Here is a 16827-nt window from a genome sequence, read left to right as displayed (position 1 = left end):
TTTGTTTGTTTGTTTGTTTTTTTCCGGAGCTGGGACCAAACCCAGGGCCTTGCGCATGCTAGGCAAGCGCTCTACCACTGAGCTAAATCCCCAACCCTAAAAACAGTTTTTATTCCAGTAAATAATACAATCTCGGGGTTTGTGGTGTGATTGAATATCCTGTAACATGGCTATGAGAGGAGAGAGACAGAGTCAGAGAGAGAGATGCACACAGAGACAGAGAGATAGAGAGAGATACAGACAGAGACAGAGAGAGAAACAGAGAGAGGAGCTGAGGACCAAGAGCCAAGAAAGCGTGGCTGAAATGGTTGGATTGTAGGAAGTGAAGCTCAACCCTGGGCTGAAGGGGTTTAGGGAGGGGGGAGGGGTGAGAAGTGCTGGGAGGAGGTGTAGATACTGTGTGAGCCTTGTCCTGGGTTTCTTTGGAACCTGATATGCATCAATTTTAATAACAGAACTCAACTCCATAGTTTTAAAGGCAAAGTTCAGGTTCATTTGGGTGGGGACTTTGGTTACTTATTTTTAGTTTTGAGGCAAGGTCTTACTACTGCCCTGAGTAGCTTAGAACTCACTCTGTAGACCAGGCTGGCCTCAAACTGACAGAGACCTGCCTGTGTCTGGTTCTGAGCGCTGGGATTAAAGGGATGTGCCGCCCTGCCAGGCTTCCACCTTCTATTTTGAGCCAGTGTCTCTCCTCGAGCCTGGAATTGGCACTGTTGGCTAGACTGACCGGGAAGCTCCAGGGATCCTCCTCTTCTCGCTCACTGCGCTTACAGGGGCCACTGACACAGCCAGCTTTTCAAATGGGTGCTGGGAATCCAAACTCAGTCTCCACACTTCTATGGCAAGCTCCTGGCGGGTAGGAGTGCATCTCCCCAGACTGATGCTGTTCACATTTTCCTGGGTTTTACCACAGAACACTTGAGCCTGAGTGATTCACAAGACTGGGGCTGTCCTTTCTTACCATCCCAGAGGCTGGGCGGTCAAATGGCAAGAACCCAGCATCTCTAAGGGACCCCATGCCACAGCATGGCAGGGAGCATCACAGAGCAAGGAAAGAAGCCCACGGGACAGAGAAGCTGGTCCGGAGGCAACTAAACTATGTCCAAAAGGAAGGTTGTCGCCCCCCCTCCCTCCATGGAGCCCTTTGGTCTGAACACTTCTTAAAGGTCCCACCTTAGATTTATGAGGATCAAGACTGCCTGAGATCCCATCAAGTCGGAGACAGAGTGTGGGAAATCCAGAGTTCAGGTCATGCTTTGCCAGGAGAGCCAGTCTCAAAAACCGAAGAAAGTAACAGGTACACACACACACACACACACCCCTCCCTCCTCCCTGTACTGACTGAATGACAACCAAATTCCCACTGGAGTCCCTGAGACTCCTGAACCCCACTCCTTCCAACCAACCATAGAAGCAACAATCCCACAGCTCTTGTTTTCTACTTTGGTTTCCTCCTTGAATTCCCAGTGTGCCTAAGTAGTGGATTTTATTGTTGCTGTGGTGGTGGTGGTGGTGGTGGTGGTGGTGGTGGTGGTGGTGGTGGTGGTTGCGGTTGTTTTTGTAATTTTTTTTTTTCCAATTTAGGATCTGGTACTTTATCTGCAAGGATGAGATTTAAAAAAAAAAAAAAAGCTGAAAATTTAATTTTGCTAGTTTATGACTTTCCCCTGTAAAACATGTGGGGGGTATACAATCTCCAAACACTCTCTACGATAAAAGTGGTAGGTTTTTCTTTCCCTCTTTTTTCCTCCCCCCCCCTCTTTAAGCAAATGTAGTCCTCTTGGATATTGTATGATGTTTTAGTCCTTGGAGACATTTAAGAAAAAGATCTCAAGTGAAAATCTCTTTTCATCCCCCCCATCCCCCTGAAAAGGGATATTCACTCTAGAAAATGCTGCATTTAGTAGAAAAGAAAAAGATGCCTTAGTAACAACTGGCCCACTAAGTGTGGCTGGGTTTTGTGGGGGAGTGGGGCAGAGTGAGACAGAGGATCTGGAAGCTGTGTGGGGAGATGGCAGGATTCTACTTACCCACCAGCCAAACGTAATTCTTTTTTTTTTTTTTTTTTTTTTTTTTTGGTTCTTTTTTTTCTGGAGCTGGGGACCGAACCCAGGGCCTTGCGCTTTCTAGGCAAGCGCTCTACCACTGAGCTAAATCCCCAACCCCGCCAAACGTAATTCTTATTTCTTTTCATTTACTCACTCGCCTAATCAACAAACATTCCGAGGATCTGCCAGCTAGACAAGGCTATACTAGGCAGGCAACAGGACCGGGGTCAGCAGCAATAAGGATTTAGGAACAAAACAAAACAGCGTCTAATGCAACCCAGGCTAGCCCTGAACTCATTATGTAGCCTAACCTGTCCTTGAACTCCTAACCCTCTTGCCCCAACCTCCAAATGCTAGGCTTTTGTCCTGGCCATTTTTATGCGGTGCTGGGAGTAGAACCCAACATCCATGGCCTGCTAAACCCTGTAACTCCTCTGGGAGAAGATATTCTAATGTTCTAGGGCAGGAAATCTCAACAGGGTATGAGGTTGCACCCCAGGGGATTTGGAGAAGGCCTGGAGACATTTTGTGGACTTTGCAACTGAGGGACAGGGCTGCCCTGATCACAGAGACACCGGTAACATCCCTTTCATGGAACAACCTGCCACCAAGTGAACTGGGCAATTCAAAGATCTGAAGGTTCAGTGAATAAATAACCTTGTCCCAAGGCCCTGAAGACTTCCCTGCCGAAGCTTCTTCGGAGGCAGCAGCGTCTCCGGGAAAGCTGAGAAAATAGTGAGTCAATTTTTCTTTTTTCCTTGCTGGGCTTTCTCCTTCCCTGCAGCTCCAATAAAGAGAGGTTGCAGCCATTGCTACCCTGAGTCTATGGGACTTACTGTTGGTATCTGCAGCTCCCGGGAGGTGATTAGAACTAAGAGTCCCAGGCTCCACCCCAGTCCTGCTGAATCTGAACTTGCATTTGAACGTGAGCCCCACAGGACCCTGGCACGCTACGCGGTGCTCTCGCTGCACCTGCCATGAAACAGGAGTTTTAAATGGCAATTTTGATAAAGGCTAACATGGATCCCAAGTCCCAGGGGTCAGGGACGGTTTCTATGAAGAATCAGCCTGGAAACTGAGTCAGAGGAAGTAACACGGAAGGAGGTTCCTCCAGAGGGAGCTGAATAAACAAAGGCTCAGAGGCAGGCTGGAGGTGGTAGCCCAAGAGGCAAACGGCTCACAGGGCGAGCATAAGGACCAGAGTTCAGTACTCAGCGCCTATGTAAAGAGCCAGGAGTGGTGGGCACCCTTGTAGTCAGAGTACTTAGGAGGTGGGAGGTGGAGTCAGGTAGATTTCTAGGACTCGATGGCTGGACAGTCTGCCTCCTAGGTGAGTTCAAGGCCAGTGAGAGACCTGATCTCAAAAGGAGGTCGATGGCACCTGAGGAATGGCAGGTGAAGTATATGCACGTGTGTACACACACACGTAGACACACACACACACTATATACACACAATATACACACTCAGACACACATATACAGAGACAGATACATAACAGACACACACACGCACCTACATGAGCACAGGCACATACTCAGAGATACACAGACACACATAGAAATACACAGTACACGCATAGACACACATATACACAGGGACACACACAGACACACACAAATAGACACACATAGAAGCACACACACACAGACATATACCAAAATATAGACATAGACACATACACATGGAAACATATACAATGATCACACACATACATTCTCTCTCTCTCTCTCTTTCTCTCTCTCTCTCTCTCTCTCTCTCTGGCAGGAGGGAACCTCTTCTACAAGTTCTGTAAGTCCCCCCTGTGAGCAAGAAATAACTGGAGGTGAGAAGCTCCCCACCCTCACCCCCAGGATGGGGCTGTGTTGCCAGCTGGAAGGTTCCTGCTGTAGCTGACCCTTTAGCCCCCATTTGAGGTAAGCAGGTAGGGGAGGCCACCTGGAAGCAGGTAGAGAAGGCAAGGTGGCTTCCTTATCAATTTAACTCCACAATCCAAGCAGGTCAGCAAACTGGTCTGACGAGGTCACAGCTCCGGGAAGGGCAATTGTCCCAGGTGGCCCTAGGGAGCCAAGCCAGTGGGGATAGTCCAAAACCACACCCCCACCCCCTTTAACTTCAGGCTACACAGAGTCATTTGTGTCGATATATTTTTGTACAAATTTTGTAGTGTGCGACAAGTCCTGGCAACGTGGAGACCCAATTACGAGGAGCCAGAGTGAACTGTGAACCTAAAGTTGGAAAAGCTTCCAGCGACTCCTCCAAGCTTCACTGTTCCTGGCCTCAAAACACTAACAACAAAAATCCACTTTTAATGAGAATTCTTTTTTTTCCCCCTTTTATTTTAAACCAGTGACTTCACACCCTGGTTTTGGTCTCCTTTGGGCCAGCAGACTCCAGTCTTCCCCACAAGCAAGAATTAACTCTGAACTGATTACCAGGGGGTCCTGTGGGCTGTCTGCTCAGAGAGGCTCAAGCAATGACTGACTGGGCATTAAGTCACTTGGTTCCCATTGTCCTTCAGCACGAGTCTGGCCTCCGGGGTCAAGCAGAGACTCATGAGCATCATTTTTATCACACAGGCAAAGACTGCCCGATTGTTCGTGTCTCCGTCTCCCCAACAGATTACGAATCTTACAAACCATCTATTATCCACTCGGCAACTGGCAAACGTGAACTTGGCCAATACCGAGGCAGAACGCTGACGGAACGCCGAGATCCAAGTCAGAAGAAGTGGGAGAAAGAGAGAAAATTCAGAGACGATTTCCCAACCTGTAAAAACATGTTGTATTTACCAGGTCTGGTACGGAAGCCAAACTCGGGGCTCGGTGTTTGTCTTGGGCCCTGGGCCTGGGTTATGTCTGGTGCTCCCAGAACACTAACTCCCTCCTCCCCTCTCCTCACTCACATCTGATGATTGGCGTATTGTTTAGAGACCAAGAGGGACGATCTTGCGCTCCGAAGGAAGCTGGCAAGAAAGTTCGATTCTATAAAAAGAAGCACGCGGTCAGGGTTCGGTTTCCTATTTTGACTCAAGGCAAAGAAGAGACTCAGAAATTCCAACCCAGAGGGTCAGGATGGGCTCCAGGGCCTGTTCCCTCAGCGCCTGCCTCCTCCCCGTTCTTGCAACTGGCCAGCTGGGATTACACAACGCACACTAATTTTATTCCGCACGCGGCTGTTTCTCATTAGGGACCGAGATTTTTTTTTTAAAGCCTCCGGGTGCCATGTCACCCGCGTCGGATCCAGGTGAGTAGTTCCACTTCTGAACGGGAACATTCTATTCGCACCGCAGGCGGGAACTCCGAGAGACGTGCGTTCCCCTCGTCGTCCAGGCATAGACCTCCATGTGTTTGCCAATGGTGCCAAGAGCCATTTTTCTCCTCTGAATTTCTAACATCGCCAATCTCATGGGTTCCATTCCACTAACTAGGGAGGAGGGAAGCGAGAACACTTGGGTCAACCCGTACAATGTTTTTGGATACCCAGTACCTGGCAACTGCTTCCAGAGGGCTCTGTCCTCTCTCCCTTTGCCCGTTTTTTTTTTTTTTTTTTTCCCAAGCTGAATTCACCAGATGTTCTGAGACTGCCTAAAACCTGGCTTTCCTGGCTTCCACATGCATTATTATGTTGGATCCAAATCACAGCACATCCTCAGTGGCTCTGGAGAAGGACATGGAGACGGGCCTTTCTCTAGGTGTCAGAAACCATCAGACCTAGGTGTTGGCATCCCGGACTTTGGGATGGCTCTGGACCCAACTCACATTCGAAAACAGTACCGCGGCTTCCTAATGTTAGCCTCACACACTTCCTTGTGTTTTTTCCTGGCCGTGTACCAGAAGCGGCAGAGCAGCTGTAATTCCCCAAACTCTCTGGGCGGGCAAGGACGACTCACTTGTGATTTTGCTGAAGCCGAAGGGCTGGGTGCGGGGCTCGGTGTATAGTGCAGTGTAGCCTATAGTGTGCAGAGTCCTGGTTTTGATCCCCAACACCAACGAAAGAGAAAAACAAAGGAAGTGCTTCAGTCACATCTGGAGAGAGTTGGGTACTTTGGGACTCCAGGCACCCCTGGGTCTAAGGGAGGTAGAGCCCCGCCCCCCGCCACGCCTCCGTCCCTCCGAAGCTCCGCCCCTCCTGATACCCTGCTTTGCATAGAGCAAGCCTGAGCACACCATGCCACCTTGCTAGGCCTCGCCAGGATCCAAGAATGGCGCACAGTGCACATTAACCAGACGGAATGCAACGTGCATGTAAAGAAATACGAGCTGTGCCAGGAAAGTTGGCAGGGTTTCTGGAATGCTTTAAACAGTATGTGTGTGTGGGTAGAAAGAGTGAGCCCCCGAGTCGGCCAGGCGGTCTCGTTTCTGAGAGCTGTTTCCTTTACAGCCGTAGCCTGTTTAACCAGTCAAAATAAATACGGTGTTCAAGGCCCCCCTTTCACTGGCTCCTGGGACAGAGCAGTTTGGCGAGGCGGTTTGAAATATGACCTGGGCTCTTTGGGGGAAAAAAATCCTTTTAACTGAGTGGAAGGGATGTGCCCTTTCTGGGGGAGAGGGGACGGTGGTTAGTAGGAAGGTCATCGAGGCAGTGTTCTGAGCAAAGACACACAGGAAGAAGGAACGACCACAAGGTCCTTACTGCTGGCTTGAGAGTCAGCACTTCTAGGCACTTTCATCCAGGCCAAGCACCACGCTTGGGAGCCCCAGGCTGATTCTTCAGGCTTTCTGTCGCCAACAGCCTCTCGAGGAACAACGAGGCAGATTTGCAGAGCAGGTGGTCGTTCCTGTAGGCGCCTAAGGAGAGAGAGAGAGAGAGAGAGTCAGGCCTTTGCTTTACCTATTGTTATTTGTGTATGCTGCATAGGTATGTACGTGTTTGCACGAGTGTGCACTAGCGTGTGTGTGTGTGTGTGTGTGTGTGTGTGTGTGTGTAACACAGGCCAATACTATGTAGATATGTATTAGCTCTGTGTAGCAACGAGGTTACTTGGGGTCTCACTATGTAGATCAGGCTGGCCTGGATCCACCGGCTTCTCTTTGCCTCCTGAGTGCAAAATCTGGGATCAGAGGCACTCACTAGCACTCAGCTTTGCCTTAGCTTTGAAGACTGCTTCTCTCCCCGAACCCGGAACCCCTGATTACACTTCCCAGGGGTCATTCTGCCTCACCTTCTCAGTGCTGGGATTTCAGCAACGCCCAACTTTCTCTTCATGGATGCTGGGAATTGAACTCGGGTCCTTTTGCTTGTGGAGCAAGTGCTTTATCCACGGAGCCATCTAGTCACCCTCTGGGCCTTTGCTTTATCCAAAAAAGCCCAGTGCTAAAAAAGACACAGCCACAGTTCAACAGACCGCTGGCCATTTAGCTTCTCAGATCCCCATAAACGGCCCCAACCACACGCAGCAGCTTGCTGTGATAGGAAGGCAGGAAGGGACTGGACTGAATCTTAAGCTTAACTCTGCATTCCTGGGATGGCAGATGGTCTCGGAGCATCCCGCTATCTCCCTTGTGGGATGGGGGTGGAGGTGGGGGAGGTAGGCGGGGCATGGGAGGTGGTGGGCGGTCTCTGCTCTTGCACATGGAGGAGCCAAGGCTCAGAGAGATAGAACTACTTATCTCAGCTCTCCCAGCTCCGAGCAGAAGGCCTTAATGGTGTCTAACCCAAACAGCCCCAAGGGCAAATGTTAAAGAACCTTCCCTCTCCTCAGAACTCCCGTGGCTCAGCTGCAGGTTGTTACATTCCCGCGTGGGTAGGTCAAGGGTGAATTAGCCTCCTGGGCTGCTTGCAAACGAATCACTGCCTCACTGCCGGTAGGACACCTTGCAACGCCACACGGTATCTTGCTACTGTGTTGGAGGGTGGAAGACTGCAATGAAGGTGTCAGCAAGCAGACATAGCCAGCACCCGCAAGGAGCTCGAGATAAGAAGAGCATCATTGATTCGTCTACGGATTCAATCCTCCCAAAGGCTCCCGGAACGCCTCTCTGCCTTACTCCAGTGGGTTCTGTCCTCCCTGGTGGCTGCAGGGGTCTAACCTTCTCCTCTTGTACCTCTCTCGTCCTTCAGATCTCTGACAAGGACAGGGGTCATTGGATTAAGAAGCCACACTAATCAATGATCTTTATCCCAAGATCTTTAACAATTATGCCTGCAAGGCCCCCTTTCCCGATTAAACTCTTCTAATGTTTCAGAGCCGGACGTAGCTCAGCAGATAAAACTGCTTGCGGACAAGCCTGGTGACCTGAGTTTGATGCCTGGAACCTCCGGGGTGGAGGGAGAGAACTGACCGACCCCACCCACTTAACCCCCCACAGAGGTTGACCTCTGACCTCCACATGTGCATCACAGCTTGTGCAATGCCCACTCACATACACACATGAACACAAAATAAATTAAAAAAAAAACAACTGGAAAAAAAAAGTCACATGGGGGTTGGGGATTTAGCTCAGTGGTAGAGCACTTGCCTAGGAAGCGCAAGGCCCTGGGTTCGGTCCCCAGCTCTGGAAAAAAACAAAAAAACAAAAAAAAACCCAAAACGTATTGAGGTCACATGCCCAGATTCCAGGGGTTTGACCTCGTTGGTTTTGTTTTTTGGTTTGGTTTTTTTTTTTTTTTTTTTTTTTTTTTACATTTTTTTCTGCCTATCACTAAGAGAAGTCAGGGCCCGAAGGAGTTGTCCACAATGAGAGTCTTTCTGACTTATGAGATCTACAGTCTGTATTAGATAGTTTTCTGACTGTTTTCCGGGTCGGGTTTCCTCCCCTGATTTGTTGTTGCTGTCGTTCACTAGTTACACGAGAGAGGGGGCATCACACCTGAAAAGCTACTTCCTCCTTCAAAAAACAGAGAAAAAACAGAGTACGCATACCTGGCCATGGGCACCTGGATTGCCGAGAGAGAGAGAGAGAGAGAGAGAGAGAGAGAGAGAGAGAGAGAGAGAGAGAGAGAGAGGAAGGAGGGGGAGGGGGATGAGAGGAAGGAGGGGGAGGGGGAAGGGGAGGGGGGAAGGGGAGAGGGGGATAGGGGGAAAAAGGGGAGAGGGGGAGAAAAGGGACAGAGGGAGAGAGGAAAAGGGAGAGAGGGGAGAGGGGGGAGGGGAGAGGAGGGGAGAGGGAAAGAGGTGAGAGGAGGAGAGGGGAGAGGGGATAGGGGAGAGGAGGAGAGGGGAGAAGGAAGAGGAGAGGGAAAGGGTTATCCTGGTAGATTTTGCTTTCTAGACACATAAGAAAGCAGTGTTTGCAGGGACCTGGAAGGCCTGGCCTTGACGTCTGGGGCTAAGTGGGGTGGCTTTCCTGTTTTGCATTCCCAGGGTTCTGGCTGGGAGTCTTCCTCAGTCCCATCAGAGCCCCTTTTTCCAACTGCGCAAACCCCGCGGGAACCTTCACAGCTTCACCCTGTTCCTTTCCTTTTCCGTTCTGATCGGCCCCTGCTGGGGAACTGGTTCTAGCTGGTTTGGAGATAATCATAATCACCGCGGCTATTATTTCGTGTTCTCAGATTCAGGCTCTGTGCTGACAATGTCACCTGAGGTACCTCACTGAACTTCCCCCTGGGACATTCAGAATTGGGGGACTACCCATCACCTCCGTGCTACTTCCGGGAGCCAGAACCCTCCCACCTCGGTCTTCCCTCTCCTGCATTAATGTGGTCCCTTCCTGCCGCACAGCAGAAGCTTTCCCTGTCTAGGTCTATTTTCAACTCAGCAGACTGAATGGTGCCTTTGATGTGAAAGTCAGAGAGGACACAAACCTCCGCGGGTTTCCCATATTGCTGAAATCCAATTTTTTCCCACTCGCGTCACGGTCCAGGCCCTTCGTACTCCTTGTTTTCCTCAGAACCTGCAGCGTTCCTGCCTCAGGACCTTTGCAATTCCTCCTCTCTCCCTTGATTTACAGTGGTGCGTCCCTCCTTCCTTTCAAGGCTATTTAAATTCACTTTCTGGATCGAGCTGTCGCACTTTAAAATTCAAGCCTTCTTTTGGCACTCCCAGTACATTTTTCTTAGAAGACCTGTGTTATCCAGGAGTTAGGGACTCTAGCTTGTACAATCTCAGCACTCAGGAGGCAGAGGCGGGCAGATCCCTGGGAGTTTGTGGCCAGCCTGTATCTACCTCAAGTTCTAAGTCATCCAAAGCTACAGGATGAGACCCCGTTCAAACGAAAGGAAATGAAACGGGGTTGGGAATTTAGCTCAGTGGTAGAGCGCTTGCCTAGTAAGCACAAGGCCCTGGGTTCAGTCTCCAGCATCAGGGGAAAAAAAAAAGGAAATGAAACAAGACAACCAAACCAACAATAACAAATTAGCACCCAACTATTCCTTTAATTATTAGAATTATTAGTTGGGTGTATCGCTCATCTTACCTGAAAAAGAAAGGACTTCTGGTCTTATATCTGAAAACAGAAGGTACCATGACAAACAAAATACAGCTTATTGTATGTATGGATGTATGGATGTATGGATAGGCAGATGAGTGGATAGATGATGGATGGATGATAGATGGATAGATGGGTGGGTGGATGGATGGGTGGGGTAGATGGATGTATACATGTGTAAATGGATGGATGGGTGGATGGGTTAATAGATAAGTGGATGGATGGATGGATGCTGTCTTAGTTACGTTTTTACTTCTGTAAACAGACACCATGACCAAGGCAACTCTTATAAGGGACAAGAAACATTTAATTGGGGCTGGCTTACAGGTTCAGAGGTTCAATCCATTATCATCAAGACAGGAACATGGCAGCATCCAGGCAGGCATGGTGCAGGAGGAGGTGAGAGTTCTACATCTTCATCTGAAGGCGGCTAGCAGAATACTGGCTTCCAGGGAGCTAGGAGAAGGGTCTTAAAGTCCATGCCCACAGTGACACACTTCCTCTAACAAGGCCATACCTACCCCAACAAGGCCACACCTCCTGATAGTGCCACTCCCTGAGCCAAGCATATTCAAACCATCACAGATGCGTAGATAGATGGATGAATGCAAGGATGGATGGATAGATAGGCAGATGGAATGATGGATGGATGGATGGATGGATGGATGGATGGATGGATGGGCAGACTGACTGACGGATGAACTGATGGATGCATGGACTGGTGGATGGACTGACAGACACACGGATGTCCTATGAAGTGTATGCTATAACCAGTTCTAAATTATACAGGAGGAAACTCAGAAGGGCTGGGTAGCTTTTCCAAGGCAAGTTACAAGTTAGTTTTAGTTAGTTAACTAACTAACTGCAGAGTTGAAACTTCAACTCAGGTTTTCCAGACTCCCAAACAATTTAGCCACTAAGTCTACTGGTAATGAGTTAAGCCCGTGCTAAGATACACTAGTCCTCACAGTGTATGGCTCAGCCAAATCCCACTGCAGAATGAAGCGCCTGGGTCTGTACTTGACCCATCAGGATTAGCTCCTATTGTGCTGGGATTAGTCAGAACTGGGAAACTCCCACAAGCGCAGAAAGGAGAGACCTACATGAGAAGTCAGCATTAATCACTTAATTAATATGTTTCAAATGCTCGGGCCTTAGGAATGTTTGAAATATTCTAAAAGAGTGAATCTCAACAGATGATTTCTTTTAAAAGCACAGATAAGAAAACAGCACACTAATCCCGATCTGTTTGTGAACAGCTTCCATTTAAGGGGCTAGACAGCAGCCTAGGAGGGTTTTTCTCAAAGAAGAGCTGGAAGCCCAGCCTTCTGGGATTTAAAACAGCAAATCTTAGCTGAGTGGGGTGGAACCTGCTATCCTAGCCCTGGGGAGGCAGAAGCAGGAGGGTTTCAAGCTCAAGGCCAGCCTGGGTTATATGAGTTTGGGACTACTTCTGTGCTATAGTGTAAGACCCTACCTCAAAGCAATTACCAACAGACTAACCCCATAATTACTGTATAGCCACAATCTTTTACTCTTACATATTTATCTACCCCGAAGACTTGGGGAGGGAGAGTATGGAATGCAAAGCCATCTTATTCATCATATCTGAAAGGGTGACATCATTCTCTGTCCAACTAATGGCAACCAGTCCAAACTATGTCCAAACTATGGCACATCCTTACAATGGAATATTTTTTCAGCTATAGAAAGTAATGAAGTCCAGGCAAGGGTGGCACACGGCTTTAATCCCAGCACTCAGGAGGCAGAGGTGGGTGGAATCTCTCTGACGCTAGCCCTGGTCTACAAAGCAGCTTCCAGATCAACCCAGAGCTACATCATGAGCCTTTGGTGTGATGGACATATTAGCAAATGGTTAAATATGGGAGGGAGGGGAAGGGGGAGGGGGGAGGGGGGAGGAGAGCATGACCCTCACCTAGAAGGAGATGTCTGGGCTGTGTAGCCTGTTCACATCGGTGACTAGACTGATTTATTGGCCTGTGTGGAAAGGAGGTTCATCCCAGACAGCCTCAGAAATGACGACATGGGTTCAGTCAGTGTGGATCAGTGGATAAAAACACTTGTGTCACAAGCCGGATAACCAGAGTGCAGTCCCTGGAAATCATGGTGGAAGGAGGCAATCAACCCTGAAAAACGACGATGAATTATCCTCTCATCTCCATATATATGCCATGGCGTGCGCGCGCGCGCGCGCGCACACACACACACACACACACCCCTTCACCCATACACACAAGTAATAATAATAACAGCACAACAATAATTTTTAAAATAAAAAAAAAAATGGCGCCACAGACCCTAGGAGATGGCTCAGTTGGTAACGTGCTTGTCTTGTGCACACAAGGGTCTGAGTTCATCACCATAAAAAGTGTGGCATCGTCTGTAACCCCAGCTTCTGGGGATCAGAGACAGCAGATCCCCGGGTCACTGGCCAGCCAGCCTGGCCCATTGCTGTATCAGGACGACCTTTCCATCCCACTGCCTTCAATGAAGAGCATTTTTTTTTTTTTGGTTCTTTTTTTCAGAGCTGGGGACCGAACCCAGGGCCTTGAGCTTCCTAGGCAAGTGCTCTACCACTGAGCTAAATCCCCAACCCCAGAAGAGCATCTTTTTTAATGAGCAGATTGTCGCTTGCTTGCCCAGCCCCTTCATGTCAGATCTCCATCCGGCCTTCAACTTCTCAGCTTCCCACACAGGTCTCTGAGGAAACACTGTTCGCATACTCTCCAGTCCTCCTGGGAGTTTTCTGTGGGAGATTCCGAGAAGTGGAATTGCTGGGTTCAAATCAAATGTTTTCTGTTCTGGGACGTTTTCACAGCACATCACTATGGGACGCAAATGTATAAATGTATATTGTCTCTGGCGTTAGGACGAGAGAGAGAGAGAGAGAGAGAGAGAGAGAGAGAGAGAGAGAGGAGAGAGGGTGCTAGAATTAAGAAATTGTACACTGGGCCTTTGCTTAGTTTCTTTCATTCATCTTATAAGTTCCCTGTCTCCACATGGACTCCAGCAGAGGGAAAAGACATCAGCCTCTCCTCTGTCATTCTTCAAACATTTAGGGGAAATTGATTTTCCACATGGGCCGTGGCCAAGAGACCGATGTGCTGGCCCAGAGTTCCCAAGACGGGCTGTTACCACAAGCACTTGTTACAACCAGACGGAGCCCAACTTGAGGTATGTCATTAGTGGGTCTAATTCCTTGTCAGGCCAAGATTGCTGATGGCCAAGGGTAGCAGTGACAGGAAAATAGGATTTCCTTCCTAATCTTTCGTTTTTGGTTTTCTCAAGACAGGGTTTCCCAGTGTAGCCCTGGCTGTCCTGGAACTCGCTCTGCAGAGCAGACTGGCCTCAAACTCAGAGATCCACCTGCCTCTGCCTCCTGAGCGCTGGGACTAAGGTGGGTGCAACCTTTGTTTGCTTGTTTGTTTTTATATGACTTGAATGCTCTCTGGCCCATCAGAGTCAGCCTTTGGGAAGCCCTGCCTCCTTCCTAACCTTTTAGAAACCGAAGACCTGGCAGAGCCTTGAAGCATCTGGAGAAGGGACAGTTTTGTTATCCAAGGCAGCAGAGGCAGACCTGCTGCAGCTCACTGCGTGCAACTGCTCTTTGCTTCCTGTGGTTCAGGAAACTGAACCCAACCGTCCCATGCATCTGCCACCCTCTGCAATAACCCCATTAACAATGCCTTCTCCTGCCATCAGCTAGAACACTGATAAGACAGACAGACAGACAGAAGTGCAGGACCCAGGTAGCTTCGATAATGATCAATGCTGAATGCATCTTAAGTTTGCATGCCTACAAGTAAGTCAAGTATAGGGCTGCTTGACCCCAGGGCTCAACAATGGCATTGAGAACGGAGGATCTGTCTGTCCCAAAGCAGTCATATTAGTTATGGAGACCGAATCTCAACTAATTCCTACTAGCTGAGTGACACTGAAGAAGTTACTTACCCTCTCTGGGCCCCTGAATGAATGAAGAAGAGCATGATGTAGGTACACCCCGTTAGACCTGGAGACAGGAGCAGCTCATCCCAGCCCCAGGAGGCTGATGATCGTGCACGAGTTCAAGAAGGCCCGTGTAACTTGGCGAGACTGTGTCTCAAAGTAAAAAGTGGGAAGGAGGTAGGTACTCAGAGGCCATGCATGAGGCCCTGGGTCCGACCTCCAGGACCAGACCAATAAGAAGAAAAACAGTGCAGCAAGCTAAGTGGAGGGGCCCGCAAGATGGCTCAGTGGGAAAAGTATTAGCTGCACGTGCCTGAGGACCCAAGTTCAGATCCCTAGCCCCTGGAATAACCTGGGCATAGTGGCACGCATGTGTGATCCCAGAGTGAAGAAGGGGAGATAGGAGGATGCCAGGGACTTGTCCCTGGTGCCAGTCTAGCCTCAGGCTCACTGAGAGTCCCAATTAGAATAAGAAAGAAAGAGAGAAAGAGAGGAAGGAAGGGCAGGTGGGCATCTTCTCAGATTAAGGGCTAGAGAGTAAATATTTTCAGTTTTACAAGCCATCTATTCTCTAGCCCACTGTTTTGGTACTCCTAGCTGGATCTGGTGCTGTCACTGCTATTAGCCACGCCCCTCGCCTCTCCTGAACTTGGTTGCCCACATTGGCTTCACCTCAGTCAGCAAGATGGAGGTAGGGCTAGGTGGCTACCAGCCGCTGTTTTCCCGGCTCACCAGAATCCACCTATCTTGTTGGTCAAAACGGGCCACGTGTCCTCTGCAGATTCACCTCCTGGTGAGGAGCTGGGACTGACCAATCGAAAACATTTCTAGAGCGGAGCCGGAGCCAGGGGTCTTGAATCACGTGAACTAGGAGAGTGTTGAACCGCCTCGCTGTTCTGGAAGAAGTTGCTGGAATAGGCTGTAGTCAGAATGTCCAATCCTCAGGATCCGTTCCCGAGCCGCAGGCTCACCGATTCCATTTATGCGCGTCACCTTGGAGGGAGAGCCAGCCTTGTGAGGTCCGGAGCTGTGCCGACCTTCTCTGCAACACTCACGGGTAGTAAGAATCCAACGCAAAACGACTTTATAACACCCCTGAGTCCACTTTACACCCTCCTGTCGCATCTCTCCAGTCTGAGAAACAAGGAAGATGAGAAGTAGCTGGTCCAAGGGCAGTAATTAAGCCCTGGGTTTTATTTCCTTCCTTCCCATTTTTTTTCCTAAAGAGGATCCCATATATCCCACACTGGCCTTGAATTTGATATTTAGCCCAGAACGGCTTTGAACTTCTGATCTCCTTCGTCGTCTACCTCCCAAGTGTGGGGATGGCACGTGTGTACCATTGTGTCTGGTTTATGACATTCTGGGAATGGAACCCAGAACATCATGAGTGCTAGAATGAAAAAAGAAAAAAAAGGGGGTGGGGTGGGGATTCAGCTCAGTGGTAGAGCGCTTGCCTAGCAAGCGCAAGGCCCTGGGTTCAGTCCCCAGCTCCGGAAAAAAAACAAAAAACAAAAAACAAAAAACCCTACTTATCCAAGTTCGCCACATTCTTTAGCGCAAGCCCTGGATTTCTGATCTCCATTCTAGGCTGTCTTCCGGCCAGGCCTCAGCGGTGGCATGGGAACTGTCAGTGGCTAAGAAGACCCAGGTGGCTAGGGAACCAAAGAAATTTTGCCGAGAGCGAACACGACCTTAAAAGCTTGCTTAGGGTGGCCGCATCTGGGTAAAGTTTCTGGTTTTCATTAGGGTGTCCACAATTTCCACATTCAGTCGTGTGCTACAGACGATCCAAGAGGGGATAGATGGCAGCACATCCTGCCTTGTCTAGGTTTGTGGAAGCCACTCTGGGACACTCGGAAACAGCATCCACCAGCGATATCCTCTCCAGAGCATGTTTCGTCATCGGTGACGCCTGACTCTGCTGTGAACTCTCAGGAAATGGTGGAATAACAGCAGTAATTACTGTGATGAAGCACAGGTGGGTCCTTTGGCGTTTGTGAGGAAAACAGTTGCCCCTCACCCACCCACCCCGGAACGTCATCCTGTTGAAACCTGAGGAGGGTGCCTCCTTGCATTGCCCTCTGGCTTCGGCCTCACCGACCTTACTGACCATGACTCCCAAAAGGAGAAAAGACCCGCATGGGAAAGCTGGATGGAGTGAACCCAGTCTGGATTTGCTCCTTTTCTCACTGAGCGACTGAAAGAAGGGAGAGCCTGTTCTGGTTCACGGTTTGAGGGGATACAGTCCATCGTCGGGGGCGGGGCGAGAGGCATGGCATGAGGCAGCAGGTCACGTGGCATCACGTGGCATCCCCAGTCCAGGCATCAGAGACGAATGTGGGTGTTCAGCTCAACTTTTCTCCTTTTAGTTCTGTGCAGGATTCCAGTCTGTGGGAAGGTACGGTCCACATTCAGAGTGGGTCCTCTCTGCTTTGTTA

The 16827-nt window shown here is 49.5% G+C and overlaps 1 long non-coding RNA gene across 7 annotated transcripts; it reads right to left on the bottom strand.

Annotated features, from left to right (window-relative positions):
- Positions 1 to 4369: 4369 nt before the first annotated feature.
- On the bottom strand, positions 4370 to 16391 carry LOC102552995 (uncharacterized). Of its 7 annotated transcripts, none has more exons than XR_010056558.1 (8): positions 15919 to 16391; positions 12357 to 15520; positions 10746 to 10889; positions 7216 to 7894; positions 6687 to 6841; positions 5944 to 6020; positions 4957 to 5477; positions 4370 to 4820 (listed from the first exon to the last, which is right to left on the bottom strand). It is a non-coding gene; the product is annotated as an uncharacterized LOC102552995 (long non-coding RNA). The 7 variants fall into 7 exon arrangements; XR_010056562.1 differs by having other exon boundaries at positions 12357 to 15379; XR_005492025.2 differs by lacking the exon at positions 15919 to 16391 and having other exon boundaries at positions 4957 to 5035; positions 5205 to 5477; positions 12357 to 15911.
- Positions 16392 to 16827: the final 436 nt, after the last annotated feature.

Source organism: Rattus norvegicus, chromosome 12, assembly GCF_036323735.1.
Source record: "Rattus norvegicus strain BN/NHsdMcwi chromosome 12, GRCr8, whole genome shotgun sequence".
Taxonomy (NCBI): Eukaryota; Metazoa; Chordata; class Mammalia; order Rodentia; family Muridae; genus Rattus; species Rattus norvegicus.
This window is presented reverse-complemented; position numbering and strand designations above follow the sequence as displayed.